Consider the following 15,017-nt stretch of genomic DNA (forward strand, 5'->3'; position numbering starts at 1 on the left):
GGAAATGCACAAGCAACATGATGCAATACATGCATGATATGCGAGATGTGATATGCGATGCATATGCGTGCTCCGGAAGAAAAAGGATGAACAAGGCATCAACTTGGAAAACCAAGTATGCCGCTGGAAAGATGAGATGATTTTGGTCGAAATCGATATAAAGATCACCGGAAACGGATGCGCGGTTTGCAAATGGCAAGCAAAACAAGAATGACACAAATCTGCGATAAACAGCATGATAGCACATAGAATACATCAAGAAACTATGCTACAGCACCCCAACATAGCAACAAAGCATATGGCAGTGATCTACAAGAGATGCTTGACAAAATATGAACACTGAGCTACGGCTAGATCACAATATAACAGGTTCAAACAAGCATGGCAAAAGTGCAAAAGATATCAGCTTCACAGACTGAAAATACTGAACATGGCTTAAACAGCATCAAGTAGCAATGTTCAAAGCAAGCAGTCAACATGCTACAGGAACTTATTATAGCAAAACAAGGCATTACATGAATCTACTAAATGCATAGAACAAAAGTCCCTTACTAATCATGAGCTAAAAAGGCACAGAAGATATGATGGCACCCATGTAAACATAGCAAGTTTCGGTAACAGATTCAGACAGCAGAAAACAGAGCATGACATTAACAGAATTATGAAGGCATCTTTGTGAGCTCGATTCACTCATCACAAGGCAATGCATGACAAAACAAGCATACCAACAGCAAGAATACATGTTCATGAAGCTATCCATGGCAAGAGCAAGTTCATAGCATGCATGGATCACTAGCAACAACCTTGGCAAAATTGAATAGCAAGTTAACATCCTGCCAGGAACATTTTATAGCAAAAGTAGAGCAAGATTGAGACATGCTAGGGCAATCCATAGTTGCCAACAGGGGCATGGATGGATAGAGCACAACTATATGTCTAAAACATCCTTACCGAACATACTCAAAAGAAGGATGGATCTGACTGTAGCCACATGGTTACATGACATCAAAATAACAGCAGGAAAAGACTTGGCAAAAATCCTAAGTCCCTGAAAACAGAAACACCACGAACCCTAGTTTGCATGCTTGTGCTAGTCACCACATAGCTCACAAAAATACATGTAAAGCACCTCTGTAAAGATGGAATGGCATAGATCAGAACACAGGTAGAGCTCATGCTCATAAGATGCACACATCAAATGCAACAAAAATAACAAAACATCAAGTACTGATAAGTAACAACAGTAAACATCATATAGCACTTTTGCAACAACGATTTAGGCATCAAGATGAACTCAAACAAACATGTCACAATGGAACAAAATGGAGAGAATCTCCTGATGAACATTTTGATATATCACACGCATGAAACGGAGCAGTATGCAAGGAGATATGATGCGATCAACAGAGCCACATAATATGAGCAATTCGGGACTTGGCAGAAAAACGAGGGGGGGGAAGTCAACCTCGTTTCCAGATCTAGGGTTCGTCGGCGCGGACGTCGAGGTTCGTTGGAGGAGTGGCCGGAGGAGTCCTCGCGATGGCTGGAGCCAGGGTTGCCGAATCCGGGGTCCGCCGGGGCGGATCCGTCCGGCACCGGGCGCGGCGGCGAGGGAGAGGAGGCGGCGTGGAGGTCAGGCGGCGTCGGGGTGAGGCGGCGGTGGCCGGCGACGACCGGAGCGAGGCGGCGATGGGCGGCGGGGTCGCCGGAGCTTGGCGCGGGGGCGGCGCCCTGCCGGCGTGGAGGAGCGGTGCGGGAGGCGCGCGGGTGGCGGAGCCGGGCTCGGCGGGCCCGTCGTTGGCTCGCGAGCCGGCGGCGGGTGGCGGCGGTGCAACGACACGTGGCGGCGAGCGATAGGAACGGGGCGGCGGCGCGGTTTGTCCGGCCGGACCGGACGTGTCCGGCGGCGGAGAGGGAGCGGGGCTAGGGTTTCGGGACCCGGATTTGGAGGAGGGGTGCACATATTTATAGGTAGAGGGAGCTAGGAGACTTCAAATGAGGTGCGGTTTTCGCCCACACGATCGTGATCCAATGAGGAGAGCATGGAAGTGACTTAGATGGGTTATTGGACTGTTTTGGAGGGGTGTTGGGCTGCAACACAGAAAAGGCCTTTGCGGTTACCCGGTTAACCGTTGGAGTATCAAACGACCTCCAAATGGAACGAAACTTGACAGGTGGTCTACCGGTGGTGTACCAAGGCCACTTGGCAAACCTCGGTCCATTCCGAGAACGTTTGACACCCGCTCACGAAAAGAGACAAGAGGGGTGCGCCGGTGCATGTGGGAGTGTCGGATTGCAAAACGGACAACAGGGAAAATGCTTGGATGCATGAGACGAACACGTATGCAAATGAGATGCACATGATGACATGATATGAGATGCATGACATGAACAAAATGCAAAACGAAAGACAAAACCCGACCACGAAGGGAATATCATAACACATAGCCGAAAATGGCAAGAGTTGGAGTTACAAATATGGAAAGTTACATCCGGGGTGTTACAACACTCCACCACTACGAGAGGATCTCGTCCCGAGATATAGGACTGAAAGAACTCCGGATATTCGGAACGAAGGTGGTCCTCGCGCTCCCAGGTGGCTTCTCAGTCAGAATGGTGTGACCACTTCACTTTCAGGAATTTGATTGACTTGTTGCGAGTCTTGCGCTCAGTTTCTTCAAGAATAGCAACGGGGTGCTCATGATAAGACAGATCTTCTTGGAGGACAATCTCTTCGAAGTTGATGGTACGCTCAGGCGTCTTGAAGCACTTGCGAAGCTGTGACACGTGAAACACATCATGCACATTCGCGAAGTTGGAGGGAAGCTCAAGTTGATAGGCGAGGTCGCCTCTTTTGCCAATGATCTTGAAAGGACCCACGTATCTAGGGGCAAGCTTCCCTTTGATACCGAAGCGACGAGTGCCTTTCATTGGAGAGACGCGGAGGTAGACATGGTCTTCGATTTCAAAAGCCACATCACGGTGCTTGTCATCATAATAGCTCTTCTGGCGCGATTGTGCAGCCTTGAGATTCTCACGAATGACTTTGCACATTTCTTCGGCTTCTGTGATCAAGTCGTTGCCAAGAAGTTGGCGTTCACCTGTCTCGGACCAATTGAGAGGAGTACGACACTTCCTGCCATAGAGAATTTCGAATGGGGCCTTGCCCGAACTCGCTTGGAAGCTGTTGTTGTAGGAGAACTCGGCATATGGAAGACAATCTTCCCACTTCATGCCAAAGGAGATGACACTACCCCTGAGCATATCTTCAAGGATTTGATTGACTCGCTCGACTTGGCCACTAGTTTGAGGATGGAAGGTTGTGCTGAAGCGAATGTTGGTGCCCATGTCCTTCTGGAAGGAGTCCCAAAACTTAGAAGTGAAGATGGTTCCACGATCTGAAGAAATCAATTGTGGAATGCCGTGCAAAGAGACAATCCTGGAGGTGTATAGCTCTGCCAACTGAGCTGCTGTGATAGATTCTTTGATAGGAAGAAAATGAGCCACTTTAGTAAGCTTGTCGATGACAACGAAGATAGCATCATTTCCGCGTTTGGACTTGGGAAATCCAGTCACGAATTCCATTTCGATATGATCAAACTTCCATTCTAGAATAGCAAGAGATTGGAGGAGACCAGCTGGTCATTGGTGTTCTGCTTTCACCCTTCGACAGACATCACATTCGTTCACGGATTGAGCGATTTCTCGCTTCATTCGAGTCCACCAATACGACTGCTTGAGGTCATGGTACATCTTCGTACTTCCAGGGTGAATGGAAAGAAGAGAATTGTGCGCTTCGTTCATTATGACCTTCCTTAGATCACCTTTAGGAACCACAATCCAGTCCTTGAAGAATAAAGTGTCTCTGTCATCAATGCGATAGCACTTGTATTTGGAAATGCCCTTGTCAATACCGCGTTTCACCTTCTTCACCATGGTATCCAGGAGTTGTGCCTCACAAATTTGATCTTCCAAAGTAGGAGAGACTAGGAGGTTGGCAAGAAAGCCTTGGGGAACAACTTGGAGATTCAGTTTGCGGAAAGCTTCGCAAAGATCCGGTTGAAATGGCTTGAGAATTAAGTTGCTGCAATAAGCCTTCCTGCTCAAAGCATCTTCAATGACATTGGCCTTGCCTGGAGTATATTCAATACTCGGATTGTACTCTTGAATCATTTCGACCCATCGAGTTTGCCTGAGGTTGAGGTTGGGCTGAGTGAAGATGTACTTGAGGCTCTTGTGATCGGTGAATATGTCCACTTTCCTTCCCAACAAGAGATGTCTCCATGTTACTAATGCATGAACAACTGCCGCCAACTCAAGATCATGAGTGGGGTAGTTCTTTTCGTTGGGCTTCAACTGACGAGAGGTATAGGCCACAACTTTCTTCTCTTGCATTAACACAGCACCGAGACCTCGAAGAGAAGCATCACAGAAGACTTCGAATGGCTTGGATTCGTCAGGAGGAGTCAAGACAGGAGCTGTGACGAGTTTCTCTTTGAGAGTGTTGAATGCAACATCACACTCAGGAGTCCAGACATACTTCACATGTTTCTGGAGGAGGTTGGAAAGAGGCTTTGCAATCTTAGAGAAATTCTCAACGAATCTTCGGCAATAGCTTGCAAGACCAAGGAAACTGCGGACCTGCTTGACATTCTGAGGAGGTTCCCAATTCACAATTGCAGACACCTTCTCAGGATTAACAGCGATACCCTTGGCAGAGATGATATGACCAAGGTAAAGAACTTCATCAAGCCAAAACTCACATTTGGAAAACTTCACATAGAATTAATACTCTCTGAGCTTGTCGAGCACCAATCGCAAATGTTTGGCACAATCCTTCTTATTCTTGGAGAAGACCAAGATATCATCGAGATACACCAGGACGAATTCATTGGTATAGGGGTTGAAGATTAAGTTCATCATTCGAGAGAATGTTGGAGGAGCATTGACAAGGCCGAAAGACATGACAGTATATTCATAAGAACCAAAGCTTGTTCTGAATGCTGTCTTGGGAATATCTTCTTCACGAATGCGAATCTGATGATAACCCATACGAAGGTCAAGCTTGGAGAAGACTTTAGCACCTTTAAGTTGCTCGAATAGCTCATTGATGTTGGGAAGTGGATACTTGTTCTTGATTGTCTTCTTGTTCAATGGACGGTAATCGACGCATAGTCGGTCCGTGCCATCTTTCTTCAGGACAAAGAGAACTCCACAACCCCATGGAGGTGAACTCAGTCTGATCAAACCTAGACGCTCTTGTTCATCGAGCTGTTTCTTCAATTCTTTCAGCTCCTTGGGTCCAAGCTTGTAAGGACGCTTGCAAACGGGTTCAGTGCCAGGCTCAAGATCGATAACGAACTCGACTGGCCGGTGAGGAGGCATACCCGGAAGCTCTTCTGGAAAGACATCTTGGTACTCACAAACGACTGGAATCTGAGAGATTGCGTCTAGCTCGCCATTCTCATTGAGAGAGAATAACCGAATGGTCTCATCACGAGCGACATAGATGATCACATCCTTAGAAGAGTGTGTCAATTGAATTTCCCTGGCAGCACAATCAAGTCGAGCCTTGTGCTTAGAAAGCCAGTCCATCCTGAGAATTAGATCAATATCAGAGTCGCCAAGAACAAAAGGTTTAGACAGAAATTTATAGTTGCCCATCTTGATAGAAACATCCGGAATCATTGTGGTAGCCCTCATAGAAGAGCCCGGAGAAACAACTCCCATGGGTTTTTCCAACATTTCCGAAATGAAATCATGCTTTGCAACAAATGATCTTGACATGAAACAATGCGATGCACCAGTGTCAAAAAGAACTTTTGCAGGAAAGTTGTTAACAGGAAGATTACCCATTATCACATCAGTAGATTCCTCCGCTTGAGCTGCATTCATTATGTTCACCTTTGCAGACTTGGGATTATGCTTGACCACTGCATTGCTTGCTGAACGAACAGGAGGAGGAGGCGGAAGGCGCCTTTGGTTGAAGCACTTGTTAGCATAGTGACCTTTCTACTCACACTTGTTGCAAGTCACCTCTGAGAGCGGGCGATGATAAGGAGCATTCGACTTTGGAGCTTGATTCTGAGACTTGTTCTGATAGCCAGGGTTGGGTGGGTGGGAAGATCCATGGCCACCTTTGTTCTTCTGCTGGAAAGGCTGACGAAATGGAGGAGGAGGAGGCAACCAAAACTTCTGTTGCTTAGCAGCCACTACTGAGGAAGAAGAAGACTGAACTGCGTCCCTGACTCTCTTCTTAGAAGCCTCACACTTGAGCTGAGCAGCTTCTTGCTTTAGTGCCATGTTGTAGAATTCATCATACTTGGTCGGCTCAAAAAGCACGAGAGGTAATTGAAGATCTTCTCTGATGCCACCTCTGAATTGATATATCATACTCTTTTCATCAGGAACGTCTTGCTTAGCGAAGCGAGCGAGTTTCTGAAACTGGGTATTGTATTGATACACGGACATGCTGCCTTGCTTGAGATTGCGGAACTCCTCACGCTTGCTCTCAACAACACTTTGTGGAGTGTGGTGAGCTTTGAAGTCTCGGCGGAAATCATCCCAGGTAATCACACGACCTCCTCTGGAATCTTTGTATTGTTGATACCACTCGCAGCTTGATCCTTGAGTTGAAAAGAAGCAAACTTGACAAAGTCCTCAGGCCTGACATTGCTACATTCAAAATGCTTGTTGATGTCCACGAGCCAATCATCGGCGTCTGTGGCCTCGGCACAGTAGCTGAAAGACTTCGGCTGATTTGCGAGGAACTGGTTGAGGGTAGCGAAGTGAAGCTGATTGTTGCCTTGGCCTTGATTTCCTTGGTTGCCTTGCCCTTGTGTGCGCTCTTGCAAGAGTTGCAAAATCATCTGAGCATTGGCGTTGGTGGCTGCCATGATAGCTTGCCATGCCTCCAGAGGCGGAGGGTTTGCCTGACTCCCATCATTGTGTTCCGGATTCTGACTCGTTGGCGGAGCCATCCTGAAGAGGGTGACATCCGTTAGCATCTTGATAGACAGATAGACAAGTTGAATCAACGGATAGAAATTGCAACATATAGTCTTCACAAAAAAAACATTCGAACAAGGATGAACGAATGAATTCCAAAGCTAACATCACACGTCCATTAATGTGAGAAGCCACTTGATAAGAGATTGATGAATGAAATAACAAGGTGCAACTGGAACAAATAAGTGGTAAGGATTACCCAATCACAAACCAAATATCTGCGGAAGAAATGCTAAGAGCTACTTGAATCCCACCTATAAACTCCCGAAACTTTCTGGTTATGCAATCTGGTGTTGGGGATACAGGGGACACAAAAATATATCACCCAAACTAACAATCCCTAGATCCAGCTGTATCCATCCGTCAACACATAACCAAGAAACCTTCGGAAATCGTGTACCTCAACCTTCGAAAAGCATCTGTTATACGAGTTATGGCAATACTCCCAAACTCCCACCCCAGTACTGGGTGGCGTCAAGGTGATCTCACCAACAACTGCATAAAAGAGATTTTCGATGTCGGCGAAACTCAGGTATTCCAGAACTACAACGATAAAATTGTGACGACAAGACCTCGGAGCTCAACTCCCCGGGACACTGCCACAACCCCTAAATGTCGGGAGGCACCAAGAACAATGTTCTCGTCACAAAACCATCGGATCCAAGATACCCGCGTGATCCTAAAATTGTTTTAGTGAAATTTGAGGAGAGGAAAGTCAAAACTTCTACGTCAGAGACCTCACCAGAGCGACGAAGGGACTGAGGAGTAAAAAGAATCCTACTCTCTGATATATATAATCCTAAGACTCAAAACATTTTTTTCTAGACTCAACAACGCCAGCGATTCGATCAAGCAGGGGGCTCCTAAGTCGGGGATGGCTCTGATTACCAACTTGTAACACCCACGATGCGGCTATATCTCCCACGTGTCGAGGCACGACTTAGAGGCATAACCGCATTGTAGGTATTGTCGCAAGAAGGGTTATCTTCACACAATCCCATGTAATGAACAAGAATGGGATAAAGAGAGTTGGCTTACAATCGCCACTTCACACAATACATAAATTAATTCATACATCATCCAAAATCCACACATATACCGACTACGGTCAAATCCAAATGAAAAGAAGATAACCCCAAATGCTAGATCCCCGATCGTCCCAACTGGGCTCCACTACTGATCATCAGGAAATGAAACATAGTAACGATCACGGTCCTCGTCGAACTCCCACTTGAGCTCGGTTGCGTCGCTTGCACTGGTATCGTCGGCACCTGCAACTGTTTTGGTAGAATCTATGAGTCACGAGGACTCAGCAATCTCACACCCACGAGATCAAGACTATTTAAGCTTATAGGAAGGATGGGGTAATGAGGTGGAGCTGCAGCAAGCACTAAGCATATATGGTGGCTAACATACGCCAATGAGAGCGAGAAGAGAAGCAACGCAACGGTCGCGAAGCTAGAGGTGATCAAGAAGTGATCCTGAAACTGCTTACGTTCATTCATAACCCAAAGCGTGTTCACTTCCCGGACTCCGCCGAAAAGAGACCATCACGGCTACACACATGGTTGATGTATTTTAATTAAGTCAAGTGTCAAGTTCTCTACAACCGGACATTAACAAATTCCCATCTGCCACATAACTGCGGGCACGGCTTTTGAAAGATAATACCTTGCAGGGGTGTCCCAACTTAGCCCATTATAAGCTCTCACAGTCAACGAAGGATATTCCTTCTCCCGGGAAGACCCGATCAGTCTCGGAATCCCGGTTTACAAGACATTTCGACAATGGTAAAACAAGACCAGCAAGACCACCCGTTGTGCCGACAAATCCTGATAGGAGCTGCACATATCTCGTTCTCAGGGCACACCGGATAAGCTAAGCGTACAAGTACCAACGTAACCCAAGTTGCCAAGGGACGATCCCGCACGGTGCTCTAGTTTGGACCAACACTCGGAGGAGCACTGGCCCGGGGGTTAAAAATAAAGATGACCCTCGGGCTCGCGAAAACACAAGGGAAAAGCCTTAGGTGGCAAAAGGTAAAACCAAGGTTGGGCCTTGCTGGAGGAGTTTTATTCAAGGCGAACTGTCAAGGGGGTCCCATAAATCACCCAACCGCGTAAGGAACGCAAAATCAAGGAACATAACACCGGTATGACGGAAACTAGGGCGGCAAGAGTGGAACAAAACACCAGGCATAAGGCCGAGCCTTCCACCTTTTACCAAATATATAGATGCATTAATTAAATAAGAGATATTGTGATATGCCAAAAATATCCATGTTCCAACATGGAACCAACTTCAACTTCACCTGCAACTAGCAACACTATAAGAAGGGCTGAGCAAAAGCGGTAACTTAGCCAAACAACGGTTTGCTAGGAAAGGATGGTTAGAGGCTTGACATGGCAATATGGGAGGCATGCTATAGCAAGTGATAGGTAGCGCAGCAAAGCGATAGAGCGAACAACTAGCAAAGCAAAGATAGAAGTGATTTCGAGGGTATGGTCATCTTGCCTGCAAAGTTCTCCGAGTTGTCGAAAGCTTGATCCTCGTAAGCGTTCTCAACAGGTTCCTCGTAAACGTACTCGTCTCCCGGATATACCCAAAGCAAGAACACAAACAAAGGACCAACAATCAATCATGGGAAATGCACAAGCAACATGATGCAATACATGCATGATATGCGAGATGTGATATGCGATGCATATGCGTGCTCCGGAAGAAAAAGGATGAAAAAGGCATCAACTCGGTAAACCAAGTATGCCGCTGGAAAGATGAGATGATTTCGGTCGAAATCGATATAAAGATCACCGGAAACGGATGCGCGGTTTGCAAATGGCAAGGAAAATTAAGAATGACACAAATCTGCGATTAACAGCATGATAGCACATAGAATACATCAAGAAACTATGCTACAGCAACCCAACATAGCAACAAAGCATATGGCAGTGATCTACAAGAGATTCTTGACAAAAGATGAACACTGAGCTACGGCTAGATCACAATATAACAGGTTCAAAGAAGCATGGCAAAAGTGCAAAAGATATCAGCTTCACACACTGAAAATACTGAACATGGCTTAAACAGCATCAGGTAGCAATGTTCAGAGCAAGCAATCAACATGCTACAGGAAATTATCATAGCAAAACAAGGCATGACATGAATCTACTAAATGCATAGAACAAAAGTCCCTTACTGATCATGAGCTAAAAAGACACAGAAGATATGATGGCACCCATGTAAACATAGCAAGTTTCGGTAACAGATTCAGACAGCAGAAAACAGAGCATGGCATTAACAGAATTATGAAGGCATCTTTGTGAGCTCGATTCACTCATCAAAAGAAAATGCATGACAAAACAAGCATACCAACAGCAAGAAGACATGTTCATGAAGCTATCCATGGCAAGAGCAAGTTCATAGCATGCATGGATCACTAGAAACAACCTTGGCAAAATTGAATAGCAAGTTAACATTCTGCCAGGAACATTTTATAGCAAAAGTAGAGCAAGATTAAGACATGCTAGGCAATCGATAGTTGCCAACAGGGGCATGGATCGATATAGCACAACTATATGTCCAAAACATCCTTACTGAACATACTCAAAAGAAGCATGGATCTCACTGTAGCCACATGGATACATGACATCAAAATAACAGCAGGAAAGACTTGGCAAAATCCCAAGTCCCTGAAAACAGAAACACCACGAAGCCTAGTTTGCATGCTTGTGCTAGTCACCACATAGATCACAATAATACATAGGAAGCACCTCTGTAAAGATGGCATGGCATATATCAGAACACATGTAGAGCTCATGCTCATAAGATGCACACATCAAATGCAACAAAAATAACAAAACATCAAGTTCTGATAAGTAACAGAAGTAAACATCATATAGCACTCTTGCAACGACGATTTAGGCATCAAGATGAACTCAAACAAACATGGCACAATGGAACAAGATGGAGAGCATCTCCTAGTGAACATTCTGATATATCACACGCGTGAAACGGAGCAGTATGCAAGGAGATATGATGCGATGAACAGAGCCACATAATATGAGCAATTCGGGACTCAGCAGAAAAACGAGGGGGGGGTCGACCTCATTTCCAGATCTAGGGTTCGTTGGCGCGGACGTCGAGGTTAGTCGGAGGAGTGGCCAGAGGAGTCCTCGCGGTGGCTGGAGCTAGGGTTGCCGGATCCGGGGTCCGCCTGGGCGGATCCGTTCGGCACCGAGCGCGGCAGCGAGGGAGAGGAGGCGGCGCATGGAGGTCAGGCAGCGTCGGGGTGAGGCGGCGGTGACTAGCGACGACCGGAGCGAGGCGGCGATGGGCGGCGGGGTCGCCGGAGCTTGGCGTGGGGGCGGCGCCCTGTCGGCATGGAGGAGCGGTGCGGGAGGCGCGCGGGTGGCGGAGCCGGGCTCGGCGGGCCCGCCGTGGGCTCGCGGGCCGGCGGCGGGTGGCGGTGGTGCAGCGACACGTGGCGGCGAGCGATAGGTGCGGGTCGGCGGCGCGATCTGTCCGGCCGGACCGGACGTGTCCGGCGGCGGAGAGGGAGCGGGGCTAGGGTTTCGGGACCCGGATTTGGAGGAGGGGTGCACATATTTATAGGTAGAGGGAGTTAGGAGACTACAAATGAGGTGCGGTTTTCGCCCACACGATCGTGATCCAACGACGGAGAGCATGGAAGTGACTTAGATGGGTTATTGGACTGTTTTGGAGGGGTGTTGGGCTGTAACACAGAAAAGGCCTTTGCGGTTACCCGGTTAACCGTTGGAGTATCAAACGACCTCCAAATGGAACGAAACTTGACAGGTGGTCTACCGGTGGTGTACCAAGGCCACTTGGCAAACCTCGGTCCATTCCGAGAACGTTTGACACCCGCTCACGAAAAGAGACAAGAGGGGTGCGCCGGTGCATGTGGGAGTGTCGGATTGCAAAACGGACAACGGGGAAAATGCTTGGATGCATGAGACGAACACGTATGCAAATGAGATGCACATGATGACATGATATGAGATGCATGACATGAACAAAATGCAAAATGAAAGACAAAACCCGACCACGAAGGGAATATCATAACACATAGCCGAAAATGGCAAGAGTTGGAGTTACAAATATGGTAAGTTACATCCGGGGTGTTACAACCACCAACGGCGAGGAGTTTATAGCATGAAAAAATAAACCACAAACTACTAGTTGTTTGCCTGTTATCTTTATTTTACATCAAATAAAACAGATCAAACCGCCGTGCACGGACAAATGAACCGCTGCACACTATAAAAGAGAAAACTATGAACCGCCCTATACTTAACATTTTTTCTACCCAAACCAAAATAGTGAACCGAGGGGAACATGCAAAAAAATAATGCTAAAAATCTTGCTGACACGGATTAGTAGACGAGATTGCTAGCAAAGTCCTTCGTTTCTCAATCTCCTAGAGGTGGGGGCTTCGCTGTCGTCGCCCTCCTTGTGCGCCTCCCGGCGGCCACGTTTGTGCATGCACAGGCTCTCCGTGCCACGCGAACTGCACGCACAAGGGCACGACACCTCATGGAACCACCCGCGTACTGCTCATGAAGTCGACTGCACAGAACACTGAGCTTAACTTCAGGGCCGCGATTTACGGACTGCGCAGCTGCAGTTGCAGGACTGCACGGTTTCACTCAAACAAGTGAGCATCATACCTGACCAAAACTAAAATGGTAACCCAGGCAAGGAACGAAATACGGGAGATGTCCAAGGCGCTCGTCGGAGACCAAACTTTTTTGTTGTTTGTTCCCGAATACACCTACGAAGTGCATGGACACAGGCACCAATCTGCACCACTTGGACGCGGGCATGGCCGTGTATTGCTTGCCTGCACTGCCGAAACCGCATGCAACGAGCTAGCGAGCTGCACGTTCCACGGACGCCGGACTGCACCACGGAGGCCGACGCTGAAGGAAGAAGGCAGCAGGGCGATGAGCCGGCCATCCAGCACACCGTCTGAGGAGGAGGCTGGAGGGAGGGCTGGTCCAGGGGGGTGGAGGAGGCTCATGGCGGCTGGTGCCAGGGTGTTGTGGGGGGCGCGGCCTGGATCCGGTGGCGGGGCGTCGCGGGAGGACCGTCGCGGCCTGGAGACGGCGGCAAGGCGGCACGGGACTCCAGGTGCGGCCGCACTGCAGCACCGCTGGGACTGAACCGCGTCGGGAGCCCGAGCATACTGCACACTCCGGCAGCGTACGGCACACTCTGGCACCCCCGTCGGATCCTGTAGAACCCGGGTTGAAGAACATACAGTCGCCCATCGACAAGCCGACTCGTGGGCCTCTCTCGCCGGTGTGTTTTTCTTCTGGGAGCCATTCGCACTAGATATGTGAATCGTGCCGCATCCACGGGCAGGCGAAGGAAGGGACAATGGAGCGGCGGTGGTGGACGTCGTAGCTGGGCGCGACGAAGGGAGGGCGAGTCCGTGGCACCTCCTCCCCCTGCTCCCACACAGTCCACATTGGGGACACATCGGGTGCACGGTGAAGCATCCCCGGCACCCGAGGAAGACGGTGCGGTTGGCGACCTCGACCTTCCTCTTCCCCCGATCCACGGCGATGCGGGAGGATAAATCCAATGCATAGGTGGAGGTTGTCGGTGGCCGCTCGGCGAGGAAGGCAGGAGGCGCGCGGCAACTCGGACTGGGGACGGGACCGCGAGCTCGAACCGTGGCCGCAGGGAACAATGATGCAAGGCCGTCGCGCGAGTGTTGGATAAGGGGATGAGTTGGGAGGCCATCACCGGGATTTGGGGGGTGGTAGGCGTTGGGAGGGACGGTGGCGATGGAGATGGGGTGGGGGAGTGGCGGCGCGGTGGCTAGCCGGCGGTGCGGGCTCTGTGGTGTGCCGAGGAGGTTGCCCGTGGGGCGCACGGGTTGGGAAGGTAATTGGCGGCGCGGGGAAGAAGGTGGGTTAGGTGGGCGGGGTGGGGTGGGGATAAGGTTGGACGTGGGATGTGGACATGTGGTCTATTTAGGTAGGTGTTAGCAGAATAACGAATTTGTTATCAGAATAAGACTCTCTCTCTATATATATATATAGCCCCAATTCAAATATGGTATGATTTAATTCAATGCCCATGTTGGTCCTGCAAAAATGTGCATTATTTATGGTTAGGGCTTTCACCTTTTTTCCTAAATCATGAGCATTTTTTAAGGGCATTTCAGGTTCATTGAAAATTATTTTAGTAAACCCTAGTTGATTAAAGTGGTGCTAGGGTTTATGCAATCCCCATTTCAAGTTTCATGCAAAAATTTAAACATGATGCAACACCAAAGCTAGCCTAGTGCATTACCAGAACTAGGGATGTGACAGGGGATTTTGCATGTCGGGATTTGGCAGCCGGAGGGAGTTTCCGCGTGCCTTGTAATTTCGGGATAGCAAGGCGCGGGTTGTGAAGGCACAAATTTTCGGAGCACAAAGAGACAAAGGGATATCTGGATTTTCAGTATAACAAGGCGCGGTTTGAAATTTTGGGACAAGCCTAACATGCAATAATGTACTGGGTCCCAAATCAATTCGCACTTCCCTCAATGAAAAAACCAAAAAAAAAAATTCGCACCACACAAAGAGAGAATCTTGTCCCGTTTTACTATACAAATGTTATTCATAGCTATGAATCCATGTTATGTCCAATTAAAAAAATTTGCTAGCTGTATAATGCATCTAACGTACTCATACGAACATTTTAGAGCATTCCAAATGTATATACTACCGCTGCAATTCAAACTAACTTTGAATTTGTTTCTCCATTTGAATAAGAATCTACAATCATGATTGTTACCAAGTTAAACCATCATTTGTATATTATCTTAACAACACACCACATGATTACTATAGAGTTAGATATGAACTATGTGTACTATATGATCTTGAATTCAAAATTTTGAATACACTTGATGCTGATTGCAAATAATAGTACATTTGATGGACCAGCTAGATCTTCATAATCTAAATCATGTTTCATATGTACACTGTGTT

General features: G+C 47.9%; 1 long non-coding RNA gene across 2 annotated transcripts; it reads right to left on the bottom strand.

Moving 5' to 3' along the window:
• Nucleotides 1–12,053: 12,053 nt before the first annotated feature.
• LOC120976659 (uncharacterized) lies at nucleotides 12,054–13,946 on the bottom strand. Of its 2 annotated transcripts, none has more exons than XR_005772770.3 (2): nucleotides 12,696–13,946; nucleotides 12,054–12,594 (listed from the first exon to the last, which is right to left on the bottom strand). It is a non-coding gene; the product is annotated as an uncharacterized lncRNA (long non-coding RNA). The 2 variants fall into 2 exon arrangements; XR_005772771.3 differs by having other exon boundaries at nucleotides 12,054–12,606; nucleotides 12,696–13,934.
• Between the last annotated feature and the right edge of the window lie 1,071 nt (nucleotides 13,947–15,017).

Source organism: Aegilops tauschii, chromosome 3 (assembly GCF_002575655.3).
Source record: "Aegilops tauschii subsp. strangulata cultivar AL8/78 chromosome 3, Aet v6.0, whole genome shotgun sequence".
Taxonomy (NCBI): domain Eukaryota; kingdom Viridiplantae; phylum Streptophyta; class Magnoliopsida; order Poales; family Poaceae; genus Aegilops; species Aegilops tauschii.